Consider the following 17470-nt stretch of genomic DNA (forward strand, 5'->3'; position numbering starts at 1 on the left):
GAAAACAAGGATGATGAGAGCAAAGAGAAGGATCTAAACCTGCAAAGTTGTGGGCCATAAAACCAAAACAATGGGGTGAAAATGCTGAAACACTCCATAGAGGGGAAATGCAAAGTAACATGAAAATTCTCTGTGGCTTTGTGACCACAAGCGACCCATTTCGTATTCCATTTCAACAAAAACCTCTGATAGATTCCCTGTGCCACAGAGTTGAGCATGTATTATTAATGCAGCTTTAAAAGTCAGGAACGAGAAAATGCATTTATGTAAATGACGGTCTGCGCAAGTGTAGGTGTACAAGTGTGTGTATGTGTGTGGTCCACGTGATAATAGGATGACCCCTAACATGTCCTGACCCTGCGACCCCTCAGTGACTTTCCTCCTGCCTGTTTAACTGTAACAGCTGCCATCTGAACACAAGTGGCTCAGTGTCATAGACATCAGGCGCGCCACTCTATCCTTGTCCCCGACACACACACCCCACACTTTGTGGGTGGAGGGACTGTGGGTGGAAGGTTGTCGGGGAGTCTGTCTTCATGGGTGGGGCAGGGGATGTCCACAGAAACATATTCCTGATGGTTGGTTTATAGTGTGGTGAATGGTGTACACATCTGCCCACCAGTGTTCATGTCACAGACTGTGTGTGTGTAATAATCTCCCACACTAGATATTGCATGTGTGCATGTTGTACGTACACTATGTGCTTATGAATCAGTATGTGTTTATGTGTGCGAGTGTGTGTTAATGCATCTGTGTATGTGTGTGCATTCATGTGTGTGGCCAGTTTGTGTGTAATGAACTCCCACAGAGATAGCAGGGCTGTGGTAAAGGGAGTTTCCTCCCTGGCCCACCACACATCCCATAGTCATTTTCAGACTGAAGAGGCTCCAGAGAGGAGAAGAGACGCTTTGTGATCCAGCTCAGATAAAACATCTCGCTATTCCACCTCCAGCTATTTCATCCTAATAGGACCAGTGAGATTCAGACCTTCTGAGGCCACCAGAACACACAAAGCCAAAGTCTGTGCAGCTGGGAAATATTTCTCAGAAGACCAGTACTTATGTCTAACTGCTCCTATACTTGTTGTTATTTATTGCACAAAAACAATGTATTTCAAGAGATCCAGCCCACAGTTCCAATTTTAGGACTCAGCACCTGAACAAAACAAATGTCCATGTTTTAAGTTAGCGTGTGGATCTAAGGGTTCGACCCCGGTGTACACTGTAAGCAGTATGCGAGGTGAGTGTTTGTGACCCTCTGTGTGAGATGTGGTTCTGAGAAGAGACGGCAGGGCGAGTCATAGTAGGTATTTACCAATCATCCACAAATAATATCTGTTAACCACTTGTAATTACAAATTGTAGAGCACATGAGGGCAGCATTGCCTCTTCAAACACATCCCTCCCTAAATCACTTTTTATTACCCACAACACTCACCAGAGGTCTGTGCAGCCTGAATGTATGTGTGTGGTATGTGTGTGTGTGTCTATGTGTGCTTGAATGTGTGTGTGTATTTGTGTGCAAGAGAACGCCTGCACTTGCCAGTTGTTGATGCAGATAAGCACAGGGATCACACTTGACCCTGAGTGTAATGACTTATAAGTATAGCTGCAGGGTTAAGAGAGGCACAGGCTAAAGGAGGGAAGGAGGGCTAATTGAGCAATCTGTCGTGTGTGTGTGTGTGTGTGTGTGTGTGTGTGTGTGTGTGTGTGTGTGTGTGTGGTTGCGCCAATGGGTGTTTTGACCTGCTCTGACTCTGCAGTATGCTTGGTTAATGGTGCCTGACCTGTCAGACACAGAGTTTGTAAGGAGTACATTCTAAAATGACACCAGAACATAGAGATAGTCGTTTTCCAAAAATTATTCAACTTTTGACAACATTTTGTTGTTTTATTCCTAATATTTAAAACAAAATAAAATTGCCAGATATCCATACGGAGATTTCAAACAGAAGTATCTTAGCATCCATACCTCTTATGACTTCAATGAAAACGTTGCTGCTTGATACCACTGTTGGTTTCTGTAGTGAGAATGGACACAAAAAGGAATCCAGTGAAGCTGCTCTCCTTAACGGGTTCACATTTTCATCAGAGAGTGTTTTCTGAATCCAAGCTGCAATCCAAGCAAATCATATCATCCCAAACCTACATGAGAATTCTCGAGACAGTCCATGTCATATATAGAGACTGTGTACAAATGATGTATCAATAGATCTTTGCTCATGTTATGAAGACAAACCGTTCTTCAGAAGGCAAATATTGCTCAATGACTTATTAATTAGAAGCCTAAGAAGTATATGAAATGTTTTGGCTGTTTTGATGAACTGACACAAAGGAGTGATGTAATGTAATGTGATGATTAACGACTTTTTCCCTGGTTGATTGTATATATTCCATGATTGTCTTTTGGCCAGTTTCATTTCTCAGAGAAAACAAAAACAAGTAATTAGACTGTTGTTTCCTTCCACATCAAGGTGTGTGAAAAACACAGATGATTTCTGTTGAATGGGGAAAATGGGTTGAATTTTATATACATCTCTGAGCTGAGCAGGACGCTGACTGACAAGTTACCTCCTTCTCTTCCAGCTCCCACAGAGCTGCAGCACGGACGAATTCAACAGACAACAAAAAAGTAATCTGACTGTTTTCAATGTGTGTGTAGTTATTGGTGGCGTGAAGCACCAACACATGCCAAGGCCAGGGAGGACAGCAGGAGAGAGAGGGGGGCAAGGAAGGAAAAAAGGACTCTGCCCGAAATAAGAAATGTTGACGGACAAAGCCTACAATTTGTGGGATTTGAGCATAAAGCAAACAAAGGGCAGCTTTTGTAAGGAATAATGCATGTCAGCCGTATCCTTATCCCGCCACAGCTTTGAACACTGTTGGGGTCGTCCATTGCTCCACTGTGTATGTCGTGTTGCTATATTAAAGCCAGTCACCTCAAAGGGAAAAGCCTCAACTATTCAACAATTGAATGGTGGGGCTCTCATTATGGCCAATGTGGGCAGGAAAAAGTGGCTTTGGGGGTTTTCAATTCAGCGACTTAAAGCCCTCCTGTTAGCTAGGACGAGCTGCTGTTTATCCCAATGCCTTTCTGGGGGCTAAACATAGTCAACTGTCATTATGGATCTCACTCTCTCTCTCTCTCTCTCTCTCTCTCTCTGTCCTCCCCCTCACTAACATTTATTTATTTCTCTCCCAATTTTGTCATCTAATGACCCGTGTTGTGTTGTTGTTTGAAGGGTCTGATGGCTCTCTGGTCTCCCACATCCTGAGGAAGAAAAGGGGTGGCTGGGATACTAGAGGGCGAGCGCAGGACAAACAGTGCTGCAGACCACCTATATGGATGAAAGCCACAAGTATATGGACAGCATTCCATAGGCAACATAAAGTCGACAAGGCAGCACCGCACATGCCTTGGTTGTATGTTACAGTCTGTATATGTATATGCCCTCCGGTAATCCTTCTGGAAAGAACCACCTTCACAGTTATCCTTTACAAAAGCATTTTTATTCAGCCCATCAGTGTCAGGGGCTTGGACGGTTGGTGGAGCAGCTTCCCAGCAGTTCAAGGACCACATGAATAGGGCCATAATAGAAAAACTGTATGCACAGTATATGCAGTGATGTAAATATGTATTAGAGGAGTGGGGGGGGGCAGGAGGGTACATGGTGAAGTGCAGAGGAGACTGCGAGCGAGGTGAAAGCGGTCTTTGTGTTTTGAGCAGAGCCCTCTGGTGGACCCTCCCCTCAGCGCGGGGTTGCCCGGGCCCTGTGGTGGCGTATCACAGTTAATAACTGTGCGGTGGGCTGTCAGAGGCACTTAGCCTGACACTGGGCAGGCCAGGCCAGGCTGGGCCCGCGTACACAGCCGCCTCTGCCTCCTGAGCCTGGACCAAAGCACTCAGCCATGACGGAGAAGAGACAGAAAAAGAGAGAGAAGTCTAGATTTCTACATGGGTAGAGGTTGGAGAGGATGGACACACGAATGGGGCAAAATAAATAGAAATATTACAGAATAACACTGGCTTGTTGCAATGTCTAGGCATGAGGAGGGTAAATAACTGGGACAAGGCTAAGTTTTCCAGACTTAGCTCAGGTGTCTTCCCTAAAGACTTCTGTGCCAGCCTCAGGACACTGCCCTGGCCTGCTTTAGCTCCTGATCTTTCTCTCTTTTCTTTCTGTTGTGATGGGAGAATTCTCTTCATTCCCAGGCCTCCTCTCATGTGGTGTTCCCCAGGGATCAGTTCTTAGTCCTCTATTATTTTCTGTTTATATGCTTTCTTTAGGTCAGATAATCTAAAGATATACCATTAATTTCCACTGTTGTCAGAACGGCACACAACTGTACGTTTTGACTGGTGGCAGCATGCACACATTCTCTCATGTTTTGATTTGTCTGTCTGATAATGCTGAAATGCTGAGTGAGTCCAAGTCTGTGGTCCTTTTATTCGGCCTCCCAAACCTGACCTGTGACTTGAAAGGGAATCTTAGGGACATGTCCTCCAATATCAAACATTCTTCACACAATTTGGGTGTGATCTTTGACTCTGAGCTTTATTTTGACATACAAATCACAAAGGTGGTGCAATCATGCCCTCTCCAGCTCTGTTGCTTGTCTAGTTTGTATGCCTATTTTATCACTTTTATTCTATATTTTCATTTTACACAAACATTTATGAGATCTCATGATGATGTTTTTATTTATGTTATATTGTTTTTATCAACTGTATGCACTGTTGTGTAAAGCACTTTGTAACTGTGTTTTGAAAAGTGCTATAAAATTATTATTATTATTATTATTATTATTATTATTATTATTATTATTATTAGTAGTAGTAGTAGTAGTAGTAGTAGTAGTAGTAGTATTACATAGCCAGAATGTAGCATACATGTTTTGAATTATTAATGCAATAGGAGAACTGGTTCCAGGATAGGATAGGTTCACATTTTAAAGTCTCTCTGAAAACAATACTGGCATGCACATATACACATTGTAACAGTTTGTGGTCACTGCAAATGTTCCTCCTGTCCATACTGGCCATGAAGTGATCCCTTCTGTACATAATTCCAATGTGTACCAAATCCACAAGCCCTGTTTTGTGCAAAAATGCATTCTAAAGTTAGAACCTAATATGAGGCTTCATCAGTCTGAGTTAACCAAATCAAGTCGGTATCCCCTGAAGTTACAGCGTACAAAGAAGAAAGAAGTACAAAATCCTTCTCTGTGCTGCTATCTCTCCAGTGCAGCTTCACAGGAAGTCAGTCCAAAGTACTGAAATGACTGTAAAGTACTGAAAATACTGAAAAGACTATTTGGATAATATCTACTTGATTGAAAAATATGACCCTCTCCTTTAATTAATGAGGAGGAAGCACATCTAACTTAAATTTCATTCATACCTCTCTGTGTTCAAAACAGTTGGTTGGTTGGTTAAAGCACCCCTTCCACTGACGTTCATCCAATGCAGTTGCTTGAGAGGTGCAATGATCAGCACCAGACGTTATCTGACCCTTAACAATGTACCTCCACAAATGCTTATCTGATCCCTGCTCATAAAGCTCATACTCCAAATGACAACTGTCGTAGCAATCAACCAGTGAAGACTTGTCTGATCTTGAGTGGCGTTTTACTCCTGTGCCAAACAATTCTTGTGGACAAACTGCCCTGTCTGTCTGTGAACTCCAAAGTCCAGCTCATCCCTGTTGACTAGATTAGATAACCCGGTTTTAAAGGCAGGGATACTGTTTGCTCAATGACTCCTCTCTGCCCTAATAGCGTCTGATCTAATGAGAGATTGCAGGCTGCTTGTTGACTGTAGAGGTACACACAGTGTCATGGCAATGGCCAAACAACACAGGGAAATAAAGCAGGGCTGAGCTTTAGTACCTGTAATTACCAGATAAATATCAGCTTCTTTGCTTAAAACCGGCAGCAATAAATACTGTATGCTGCCTTTATTACAGCTATTACCGTCTGTATTGGTTAAAATATGAAGGGTTCATAGAAACTGGGCTAAAGTGCGTTGTTATCTGTATTTCTGTGATTCATTCATTCATTAATTACATATGTATGTAGAGAAATATACTCAGTTGCTAGTTTATTAGGTACACCCAACAAAATCTAATGCAGTCTAATGCAACAGTCCTGATACAAATCCTACCTTCATGAGGGTTAAAATGCTTTAGAGAGTTGCTGATTCAACTTCATGATCACTTTAAAGGACCTAGTTTGTTACATTATACAAAAGTGTGCTGTTATTCAACCTACTCTGATTGATTGATGGATAAAATAATAGAAGTGTAATGCAATACAAATCAACGGCACCATAAACTGAATGTATGTTCTTTAGTGTCCAGGGAATATACTATTGCACTATTGCAAACTATTGCAAAAGGAGGAGTCTAATTGGTTTGTGTGTGCACATCCTTTATTACTTTTTGGACTTTTGCAAGTACCCCAGCTCTATTTTTTTGATTTTTCTTCCACAGGTGATATTTCAAAACAGTACCTTTTCCAACCAGATTTGTCAGTAGATACAGTCTTAATTCAGTGATCACGTCAAACCTGCATTTATAGATTTTTTTGGCCACTTGAGGACAGCAAACACTGAACACAAAACTTACATGTTATCATCTTTTATAGGAATAGTTTTATTTTGGTAAATACACTTATTTGTTTTCTTGAGGAAAGTAAGATGACAAGATACCACTCTCATGACTATATGGAAAATATGAAGCTGCAGCCAGCATTAGCTTAGCACAAAGGCTGGAAACAGTGGTCCAATATTATTTTTTTCATCTAACTCTTGGCAGGAAAGCAAATAAGTGTATTTCCCCAGATACTGAATGTTTAAATTGATATGATATGATACTGATATGGCCACTTGAAGAATATAAAAACAATACTCACCCTCCTTTTAGCTCTGTTTTTGGTCTCCACCAACTGCTAAGAAAAATATCTGTCTGTCTATCTGCTGTTTGCGCCACTATGTTCACCTGCTAATTTTGTCTGTCTACTGCCTGCTGTTGAGCAGCCAGGCACAGTATGCTTTAAGAACTTGTTGAGCTTTTTTGGTAATAGCTGCTGAAATTGATGAGAGCCATAATAGGGAATCAAAAAAGTGAAGCTGTGAGGTGGAAAATCAAAAGAATGAGCTGAAAGATGCTAACAGCTCCTTCGAGCTGAGGGGAACTGCAGAGTCAAGCAGTAATACTCTGTGGGTTCATCACCACGTGCAATACTTTTCACATTCGAGTAGCTATGCGATCCATTGTTGATCCAATGAAATATTGATTACAGCTGCTTTAAATTAAATGACTTTGGACTGGTGACGTGAATGTGAAACATAATTCAAAGCTTACCTGTTCCTTCCAGTGTGCCTAGAGTTTCAGTATGAGAGAGGGAGGCTAAGTAGTTCTGTTACTGGCGTCTCTGGCGCTCTGTTTAAATCATCACTTCCTGTTCTCAATCCCCATGTCTGCTTATCCATCATTTCATAAGCATGCATGCGTGTGTGTGTGTGTGTGTGTGTGTGTGTGTTGATATACTTGGGGTCTTATTGCACCTACTCCAGCCTCCCATGGGTGGTGGCGGTGGGCGAAAACAGGGCTGCTCCCTCAAGACACCCCTCAAATTATGGCCTAATCAGTTAGCCCCAAGGGCAGCCCCCCCCCAAGCCACACAATGCTGAGCTTGGCCTTGTCCCTGTGAAGACCTCTCTCCCTCCTTCTCTCCTCACACTGAGATAAAGCAGGTCCAGCTTCAGTTTAAGAAAAGTGTCAGCTGTTCCGGGTCCCTCACTTATCCACTCCTCTTGTCTAGTCAGCCTGGCCCTTTCACCCCCTCACACACACATTTTTTCCCTTCTATGACACACATGTACACTCACCCACACACATATACATACATACTGTAGGTAGTGGTAGATGTAGTTTTCTGCTGCTTACGGGCCGCTCTGTTTTTGGGGGGCTAAACCAGCATATTTGATTGCGAAAATAAGTCCAGAGATATTGTGATATCTGCTGCCGACTTAAAATAAATCCTCTTTGTTGCTGCTTTTCACATTTTTTTCTGATTTGAATGGTTTCACACTCGAAGGTCCATTAAACCTATTACAAACTTTGTATATTGTATAATGTCAAAAAGGCATGTCTGTTGGTTCAGAGAGTAGAGCTTTTTGCTTTTTGTTTTTATTCCTGACACTAAATTAATTTCTATAGCAGTGGCTGACCTGTTTTTACTGCTGTACTGACATTTACTGTTGCTGCAAAGTGTTTTGGTAATAATCATAAAAGAAAAACAGTACTGTGAAAAATAATGCCATCATATGATTTGGCACCTCAGTTTTTTTCTGGCTCTTCTCTGGATCATTAACCTATACACACACACACACACACACACACACACACACACACACACACACAGTGACTTTTGATGCTGACACTTGTGGGGACATTACATAGACTTACATACATTTCCTGGAGACTTACCCTAACCCTAGCCTAACCCCAACACTTACCCTAACCTTGAGGCTTGTGTCCTCATTTGGACTGGCCATCCCAAATTAACTGGTCTTTAGTCTGAAATTTGTCCCCAAAAGGAGGCTATGTCTGAAACACAGACATTCGTACACACACACATACGCTTGGATTCACTGCACTAATGTGATGCTTTGTCAACTAAATCACTGCAACTCTACCCGGTTAATCAATAGCACATGGCAGGTTCTGGCAATGTCAGAGCTTCACTGTCTCCATCACATCATTCCCCTCATCTGCGCTGTCATTCCCATTCCTTTCTTACCATCCCCTCAGAAACACACACACACACACACACACACTCCATGTGGCAAACCAGATCACTCACCATATACACTAATGCTTCTGTTCCCTCCGAGCAGCTCCATCCGTCATGTTCACCTCGCTTAGGCTTCCACTTTGTTTTCATTTCACAGTTTTCACAAAACACCACACACGCAGGCAAATATCTGCATATGTATGTGTGTACAAGAGCATGCAGACATTTATGCAAAGACTCAGACACATACAAGCACACATTTACTGTCACCTTTCCTGATCATCGTCATGAGGTAGTAACCCTGTCAAATGCAAAAAACAAGAAGTGCAGGGGAAAGCAAACAGGTGCAGTATCACCTCGTAATACTAAATGGTAGAATTTAAAAGTAACATGGGAGATGAACCCGTAGGATCTTAGAAAGGAACCGAGGAGGAGTGTAATGGAAGAAAGGCCAGAAGGATGTGAAGGAGAGAAAGGCAGGAGCTGAGGAGGAGTGATCCATGTCAGTATCTGTGCTGTGATTATTTGTACAGCAGTTATAAAGCCATAAGGCCTGGCTCTGATTCCCGAACATGTTGATTTTAAACCTCCCTGGACTATAAATAATGGCTGATTAAGTGGATACTCTCTTCTTCTTTCTTTCCCTCACTCCTTCCCTGTCTTACATGTCCAGCGCTCTCGCCCTCCATCCCCCAATATGTTCTGTATTAGTAGGTCTTTGTTGAGTGTTTGAAGTATGAAAATTAAGGAGGTGGGTGGGCATCCGACCACCATACTCAGAGGAGACCTGTGACGCACAAAAAAATATCCTCTGACTCCATTAGCATACCTCTGCTGGCACAGCTACAGTCAGCACAACTGCCTCTACAGCTCTCTTTTGTGGCTGCTGTTATATTTGTATGGAGGCTACACCACAAAAGTATCTCAAGGCTAATACAACAAACCCTGTGAGACCTGTGACTGTGTATTACGGACAGCCACATATAAGACTTGCCTATCACCAGTGGGATCCTTTTCAGTAGGTTCATATGTATTATGTATTCATTGCTTGACAGAAATTAAGGCATTTATGCTCCAGTTTTGTATAATTTGACGCTTACTGAAAAAAGCTTGTGCAATTCATGTTTTCACATGTGATATTATCTGTAAACCACATGAACCTGGATTTGAAATTAACATGTCTGACATGTGAAACACAACTTTGTTCTCCTGATTAATCTTTTAAACGCCTCCACTGATGGTTCCATCGTTACAAACTCATCCTGGTTTCCAAGCATTCAACCCAACAGAAACCTTTCAGAAAAATAAAAAAAAAATAAAAAAAATAAAAAGCTCTGTCACTGTAAACATCGTATACTTTCAAACAGAATGTACATGTGATGCCGTCATAATATTACGTATGTATCTATTATTACATCATTTTCTTCCTTAAGGAGAAATAGAGGGGCGATGAGGACCACTCTATCCCATTCAGCTGGAGCCACTGAGTATATTGTGCCAGGAATATGAGCTTCCAGGTGGTTAAGTTGAGATAACTTTAAAAAAAACTTGTACTTTCCAAATGAATCTTGTGTGAATTTCTAAAGAAAAATAAAAATCAATCTCTACAACCTAAACTATTTACCTCGAACCAAAGTACTGTCTGAAAAAAACACGATGTCTGCGTCACACACCTCTAAAGCCTCAAGCGGTCCGGGTTCCACAGTAACATGTAGGTCTCTCCATGGTTTTAGCTTGAACATTAGGGGATAAAGAGAGCAGTAGTGGGGCCATTTGGGCTCCTGTCCTCCTCCCTGAAGTGGGATAACATTTCACCAGTTTAGATTAGTTCACTCAGGGCCCATCAACACATGTGGAAGTGACCCTCAGACACCTCTCACAGGGCCAGTGACTGAGCAGTGTCTGTGCGTGTGTGTGTGTGAGTGTCAGAGGAAGTGCACAGACCAGCTGATGCAGTGTGTGCTATGTTAACCCGTCCAAGGGCAGCATAGCAATAACAAACACAAGATCACAGCAGTGAGGTCACCTCTGACCCTGCACCCTCCACACAGCCGACCAGATCATTATCGCTCTGACAGCCACTCAGGGCTGGGCCGACACACACACACACACACACACACACACACACACACACACACACACACACACACACACAGTTGTGTTTCCATCACTTTTGGGGACATTGCATAGACTTATATTTGTTTTCTGGAGATTTATCTGAACTATAACTATGACCAATACTTACTGAACCCTCACCCTAACCTTAATCCAAGTCTTCACCCTAAAATTTAATGATTTACATTATGGGGACTTGTCTTTCCCATAAGGAAGGCGAGTCCCCACAATGTGACTGTGTAAACAGATTTATGTCCCCACAACATGAGTAACACACATCCACATATTTAAACACACTAAATACTCGACAGGCCAGTATGGGTGTCCCTCAATGCATGTTTTTAATCATTGACTTCCCTTGGAGGAGTCACAGGGATTTGCTTTAGGAGACAAAAGCTTCCTCATTGGTGTCTGACAGTAAATGATTGACATTTACTTTGAGTGCATTGGCTCCGCCCATCCAGGGGGGACCTGCAAAGTGAAACCATCCACTTTCGCGCACCCTTATTTACCCACAAGGCCGTCAGCTTGTCTGTGTCCTGGGGGTGAAGAGTTGGAGTCGAGATGTTTGGGAAATTAGTGATGCCGATATCAACAGCAGACGACACATTTCCAAAAACCTTGGCAACCAGCATACATGGTAGGATCTGTGTGTGTGTGTGTGTGTGTGTGTGTGAGTGTGTGTGTGTATGTGTGTGTGTGTCTTGGGGGGTGGGGGGGCGATGAGGGTGTGGGGGGGCCTAGTACACATTTGTAGGCACACGTCCTTCTTATCCTGGTCCTCAGACTCAATCATACTCGGTTGATTTTTCTTGCTTCTGCTAACAACAGGATCTGTAGCTCCACCTGTGACTTCTCTCCTCTTTAATATCTTCAATTTGTCCACCCCTTGTCCACCTCCTGCCTCCTCCACCAGAGCAGACACTTTTAAGCCATATCAGTTTCCGTTTCCTCCAAACATCAGCCTGCTTTTGACATGAGGCTCTCAGGTAGAAGAGGCTGGCCGCCTGGTTATTAGTCCAGACAGCTTGTCATGAGGAGTGTATGCGTTCGCCAAGGTGAATGTGTCAGCCTCAGAGCAATGTGGCCACCAGAAGTGGAACGGAGTTGAATTTGGAGTGACTTTATGGTGTGTGTGTCAGTTTGAGTGTAGTCTAAGTGATCTTAGAGCCAGAGAGCATTTTATTTTACTGGCGCGAAACCAGTGTGTACTGGTCTAAAGACTGTCCTGTCTGCTAGCCTGCTGAAGGACTTCATTTAGATGCTGTATTTTTAGGAGAGGAACGAGGAAAACGTTCATGCTATAAACAGGCAGAGCAAGAATTTCATTTTACTGCACTGAGGCTGAATATTAAGGGCCAAGTTGCAAGATGAATTAAGCTCACCTTTTTGATGAGTTGACCCCATTTGTCTGGGGCACTTTGAGAACTCAGATTTCCTCATTTCTGAACAGATTTAGTACAACATAGGTAGTTGGTAGTGAATGCCTGGACAGCTCAGCTCAACTTCTGGCACATTGTCCATTTGGAAGACAATCTCTCTGGCAGGTCAAGTAAACCCTGGCCCCAAAACACTGAACACACTTTCCAAACCTCATTACAGAGACCTCCGCTGTTTTGTTGCTCGTGGGCCCCAATCAAATTCTCCCAACCTCTCCCCCCACAATTCTTTTCAAATGAGAATTGAATTTTTTTTTTTCAAAGTGTTTATGTTATCATTTGTAAATCTTAAACGAAGTGGACCATGAGGCACAAGAGGGGAACTCATACACAGTTTAATGAAGTATTTACAGATAATTCCAACTGTCAAATACTTGTGCTCAATGACATAGTGCAGAGTGCTGACGCTCACAACTGCCTTTCTCTCTCCAACTCGCCCCCTCCTCGTTAAGCAGGCAGATTTGATTTCAGGTAAGAACTTATTGGGAGGAAAAGAGGCTGCGGGGGCTGCCAGCGAGGGCCATGGCTTTTACCAAAAGGAAAACAATCCTCTGTGTTGCATATCAGAGCTCAAAGGGCCCAGACATTGAGCAGCTGAGATCGGCATAAGGACATTATAGCTGCCGTCTCTGATAGATGCAGTTTGCCCAGAAAATGCAGCTTCTGCAGTTTGTTTTAGGCTTTTAAGGTCAGCCTGTTACTGCTGAGTCTATTCAGTCCTTTTGACCTGACCTTCTTCACTTTTATGCATCTAAAAGGAAAATACATGACTCTCAAATTAATAATGTTCTAATGTGCTTAATTGATCACTAAGCACACATTTAGGGTTTCCAGGCTGTGAGCAGCATGTCTGCAATGGCTGCAAATGTTCAGAATCCATCAATAAAGGCTTCATAAATTGTTAATAAATGAATTTTGGTGAGACTGTCAATCAGTTGAGGATTATTTACAACCTTTCAACCCAAAAGCAGTAAAAATATTGGCTAGCGAATTCTTTACAAACCATAAAAAGCCATTCCTGACAACTCTTTAGACTTTTGATTAATCTGTTAGTAAGCGGTACCAGAAAAGGGAAATATTTTGAAATTTTCCGGTTAACACTGGCATACACAAAACTTTTTTTGCTTGACAAATTCTACAAAACCTTGAATTTACATATTTTAATTAGTATGATATCAGAATGTTGATTTTCTTATTTCTTCTTTTATCTACTTTGAAGAATGAAAATTATAGCCTGTTAATACTTGCTCACAAAATAATAATGATATTCATACTCCTATTATTCAAAAATATGATTATTGTTATTATTAGTATTATTATTATTTCGTTAAATCGCATTTTAGAGGTTAAAAAAGTGCTAAATTAAAGATTAGTTTCATCTGGCAGTAGTATTCAGCCTCCTAAACTTCTCAGGGTAAAAAGTGAAAAAGTGAAAAATTGTACGAGGAGCAGTAATGGTCTCGTGAGTTGTGACCTCTGTATGGAAGCAATTTAGAAAAGGGCAGAAAGAACTGGAAAAGACAAATGAATCCTTGACGGAAACGAGATACATCCTCTAAGCGACTTTGGAGCCATTTGACCCATCAGCTCTTTAATCCAGCCGAGATATTAGAGCACAAAGCAGAATAATCCGCGAGCGAATCAGATATTTTCTGTGAAAAAAAAAAAAAAAACTCAAATGGGCCTAAATTCAGAAATAAATACATAAATAAATAAATCAAGCCCTGAAATAAGGGAGTTCATAACCTTTAACTTTACATCTTAATTTCCCTCTAATCAAGCAAACGACAACAAAAAGCAGAAATATTTCAAGCCTCTTTATTTTTGCTCAGGTTTTGCTTCAATAGTCTGTAGTGTGTCACGCGTCTGTTGTTCGTTACGCGTTCGTTACTTTCGTTTCCAATTAGAGATGATTCTAACCATCAGCGCTTCATTCAGCGGAAAACTGGAAAACGCACACATTAAAAACCGTTTGCCTCATTCACCCACAGTTCAACAACAACAATCATAATAATAACAATAATAGTAATAATTATAGTAATAATTACAATAATTATGATAATAATGATAACATTATTTTTACTCTGCTGTTTAATTTCGAAACATTGCTGTTATCATTAGAAGTATTATTATCATTATTGGTAGTAGTGGTCAAAACCTAATCCCGTCGGATTTGATTGTGTTTAATGATGTTATTGATATTAATTCAATAATACTGCATTAACATGATGATTTGTTATTTCTTTGATCGGCTTGTAATTAACTTTCCATTGGAAGGTCCATCCTGAGGCTTCGGTGTCCTTTCTGTCCTCTCTGCAGCTCCATGATTAACTTTACTTCATATACTTCATGTGTTACTCTTGGAGGCCTTTTTTTTTTTTTTTTTTTTTTGTGCACCACTTGGCTCACTCGTCATCTCAGGGGATTTCTCCCACCATCAGTCCCACAGAGGGCTGCTCATAAAGGCTGCGATCAGCGCTCACATGAATAAATAACACTGCATGGGGTGAAATGGCTGCCCTATCAGAAAACACCGAAGAGGATTCAATTAGACCAAGTGATTTAGTCACAGCTTTTTTTAAAGCATCTTAAACACTGAGAAACAGCTGGATTAATGGTGAAATGTCAGATCTATCATCATCTTGGAGCTCAGTTATTAATACAGCAGAGGAGCGCTGACAGGCACGATCAGCAGTGCTCCTATCAGAACACTCATCACTTCTCCTGAAAAGAATTCGACAACAGCCTTTAACACCACCAATAGAGCCCTACTCTCCTGTCACGTGTCTGTTCCTCTTACAAATAACAAAGTGATTAAACTGTGTTAAAGACATGAAAGTTTTCAGCAGGTCTATAAACTATGAGAGTCTTCCATGGGACTGATGAGATAAGCGTTTTGATCAGATACTTTACATGCAGTCATCGTTCAGGATGCGATGCCAGCAGAGGAGCTGGAGAATATGTCTCATTCTGATCAATTAAAGCAATTCGAGTCATTCTGAGATAGAAAAATGTCATTTCGTCTGGCACTTGCTTTGGACTCTTAATGCAGACTTTGGTGCCCAGGTTCTGTCTTTCCTGCTTTCTTTTCTGTCTCTATCTGTTACTCTTCACCACACAGCCGCGCTGTTTGCACAAATGACGCTTCTGGTTCTCTCCGTGCCGCATTTACCAGGTGGCAACACGTTTGAAAAATCCGACGGAGCAAAGCCGCTTCCCGATGGCCAGAACAGGCACATGACGTGAGGTGAAGTAGTAAATACAAACCTGAGTAAAAAAAAAAAAAAAAAAAAAGTTCTCTGGTCTGTGATCATCAAAAGATGATCAACCGCGAATAAAGCAAAACAGTTCAGAGAAGCGTGTTTGTTTCTGAACACACTGACAGACTGGGATTATGTCATCAGGATGAAGGTACATTTAGTCTATTCTTGAATTTAAAAAGTGAGTTCATTCAGTTTATGTGAGTGTGTATCATGCGTCCTTCCGCCTGTGCGTTCATAATGTAAATACAAGGCTAAAAGTAACTATGCTTATTTATTAAACTTTCATTTTGCTTGATCCAAGCCAGATGCATTCTTCTCTAAATTATTCTGCTGACTTGTTGAATTTTAAATGAGTTTTGTGCCGGAGGCCGGCTCTGCTTAAAATCACACCATCACTTTCTATAAATCGATCTGCTCCTTGGATGTGAAATATATAAGCGCCTCTTATTATTTTCTCTCTATTTCTTCTCTTTTCTTTTCTTTTTTTTTTTTTATGTGTGTGTGTGTTTTGGAGGAGGGTGTGTGGGACAGTAGGGAGGTGGTACTCAGAGGAGGCGATCGGCCATAGGACCGAGCCTCCCCCAGGTCATACTTCCCACACACACACACACACACACACACACACACACACACACACACACACACACACACACACACACACGCACGCACACACGCACACACACAAAGATGAATGTGTTCTCAATAACTGTAACTGCCCCACATTACTCTCCAATCACTATCATGTTTTACACACGCTTTGGGGATGCAGAATCAATTATTCACACCAGTCCTCTGAATTTGTTTTCCGTCGGGGTTATTTCAGGGATCAATATTTCATTCATGGCATTGTGGAGCTTTTTACGCTTGTTTGGGCTCGTTCCTAGATTCCAAGTTCCCCAAGAAATGGAAAATAGATAGAGGGAAGGGGCTGCTACGTGATGCAGCGGAGAAACTCTGCAGGCAAACAATTCCCTGCCGGGCTTCAATAATTCACAAGGCTTGCTGCAAGCGGAGGTCTTTGCATGATGAGATGAAATGCACATGATGCAGTTAGTTAACAGAACATTTCTTTGAATAAATACAGTGCAGTGATTTTCACAACACGCTCGGTCCCCGCCTCGCTGCCGTCCATTGTCTTCTCTCCAGGATAAAGACAAAACTCTGAATTTAACTTGACATAATAGGGCTCCATTACGTCTTTTCTCCTGATCTGAGATACATCATTTAAATATTTAAATGTAGGGAGAGAAAGACGACATTGAGTCTGTAATTTATTTTCATTTTTCATGATATTTTATTGTTGAAATTTGTGTATGTAAAGTTTAAACTTGACATCTACAGTCAGTTATTGTAATTACAGTGATTGAATATTTAATCCAAAAGAAGTGTTCGTTGACTGCACTGGATTTAACAGAAATGAAGCCCATGCATGACAGTCCTCACGTCTTCACACATTTAAAGGAGCTTAAGAAGGAACAACAAAACGAAATATTTATGGGAATCCACCAGGAGTGACTTTCAAACAGACAAAATCCATGTAAGCATAATTGGCTCTTACAAATCAAAATTAATTACAAATACTACAGACCACTTAATTGTCGATAGAGCGTTCTTCTTATCCACCGAAGGGAAAAGTTTGGAGCTTAATATCGCCTTATCTGAAGACCACGGGCGCTTTGGGTTTAAGAGCCGGTATGGTGAGAAATAAAGCTTTAAATGGATTTAAATGCCCTTATTTCAACCACTAATGAGCCCTTAACGACGAAATTAAAATAACTGCAAGAACTCAGCAGGCTCGTAGGTGTCACCAACAGCCTCAAGACAATCTAAAAGCCCAATCTGTTCATTTCTGTTT

The sequence above is a fragment of the Chaetodon auriga genome, chromosome 13 (genome assembly GCF_051107435.1).
Source record: "Chaetodon auriga isolate fChaAug3 chromosome 13, fChaAug3.hap1, whole genome shotgun sequence".
NCBI classification, from domain to species: Eukaryota; Metazoa; Chordata; class Actinopteri; order Chaetodontiformes; family Chaetodontidae; genus Chaetodon; species Chaetodon auriga.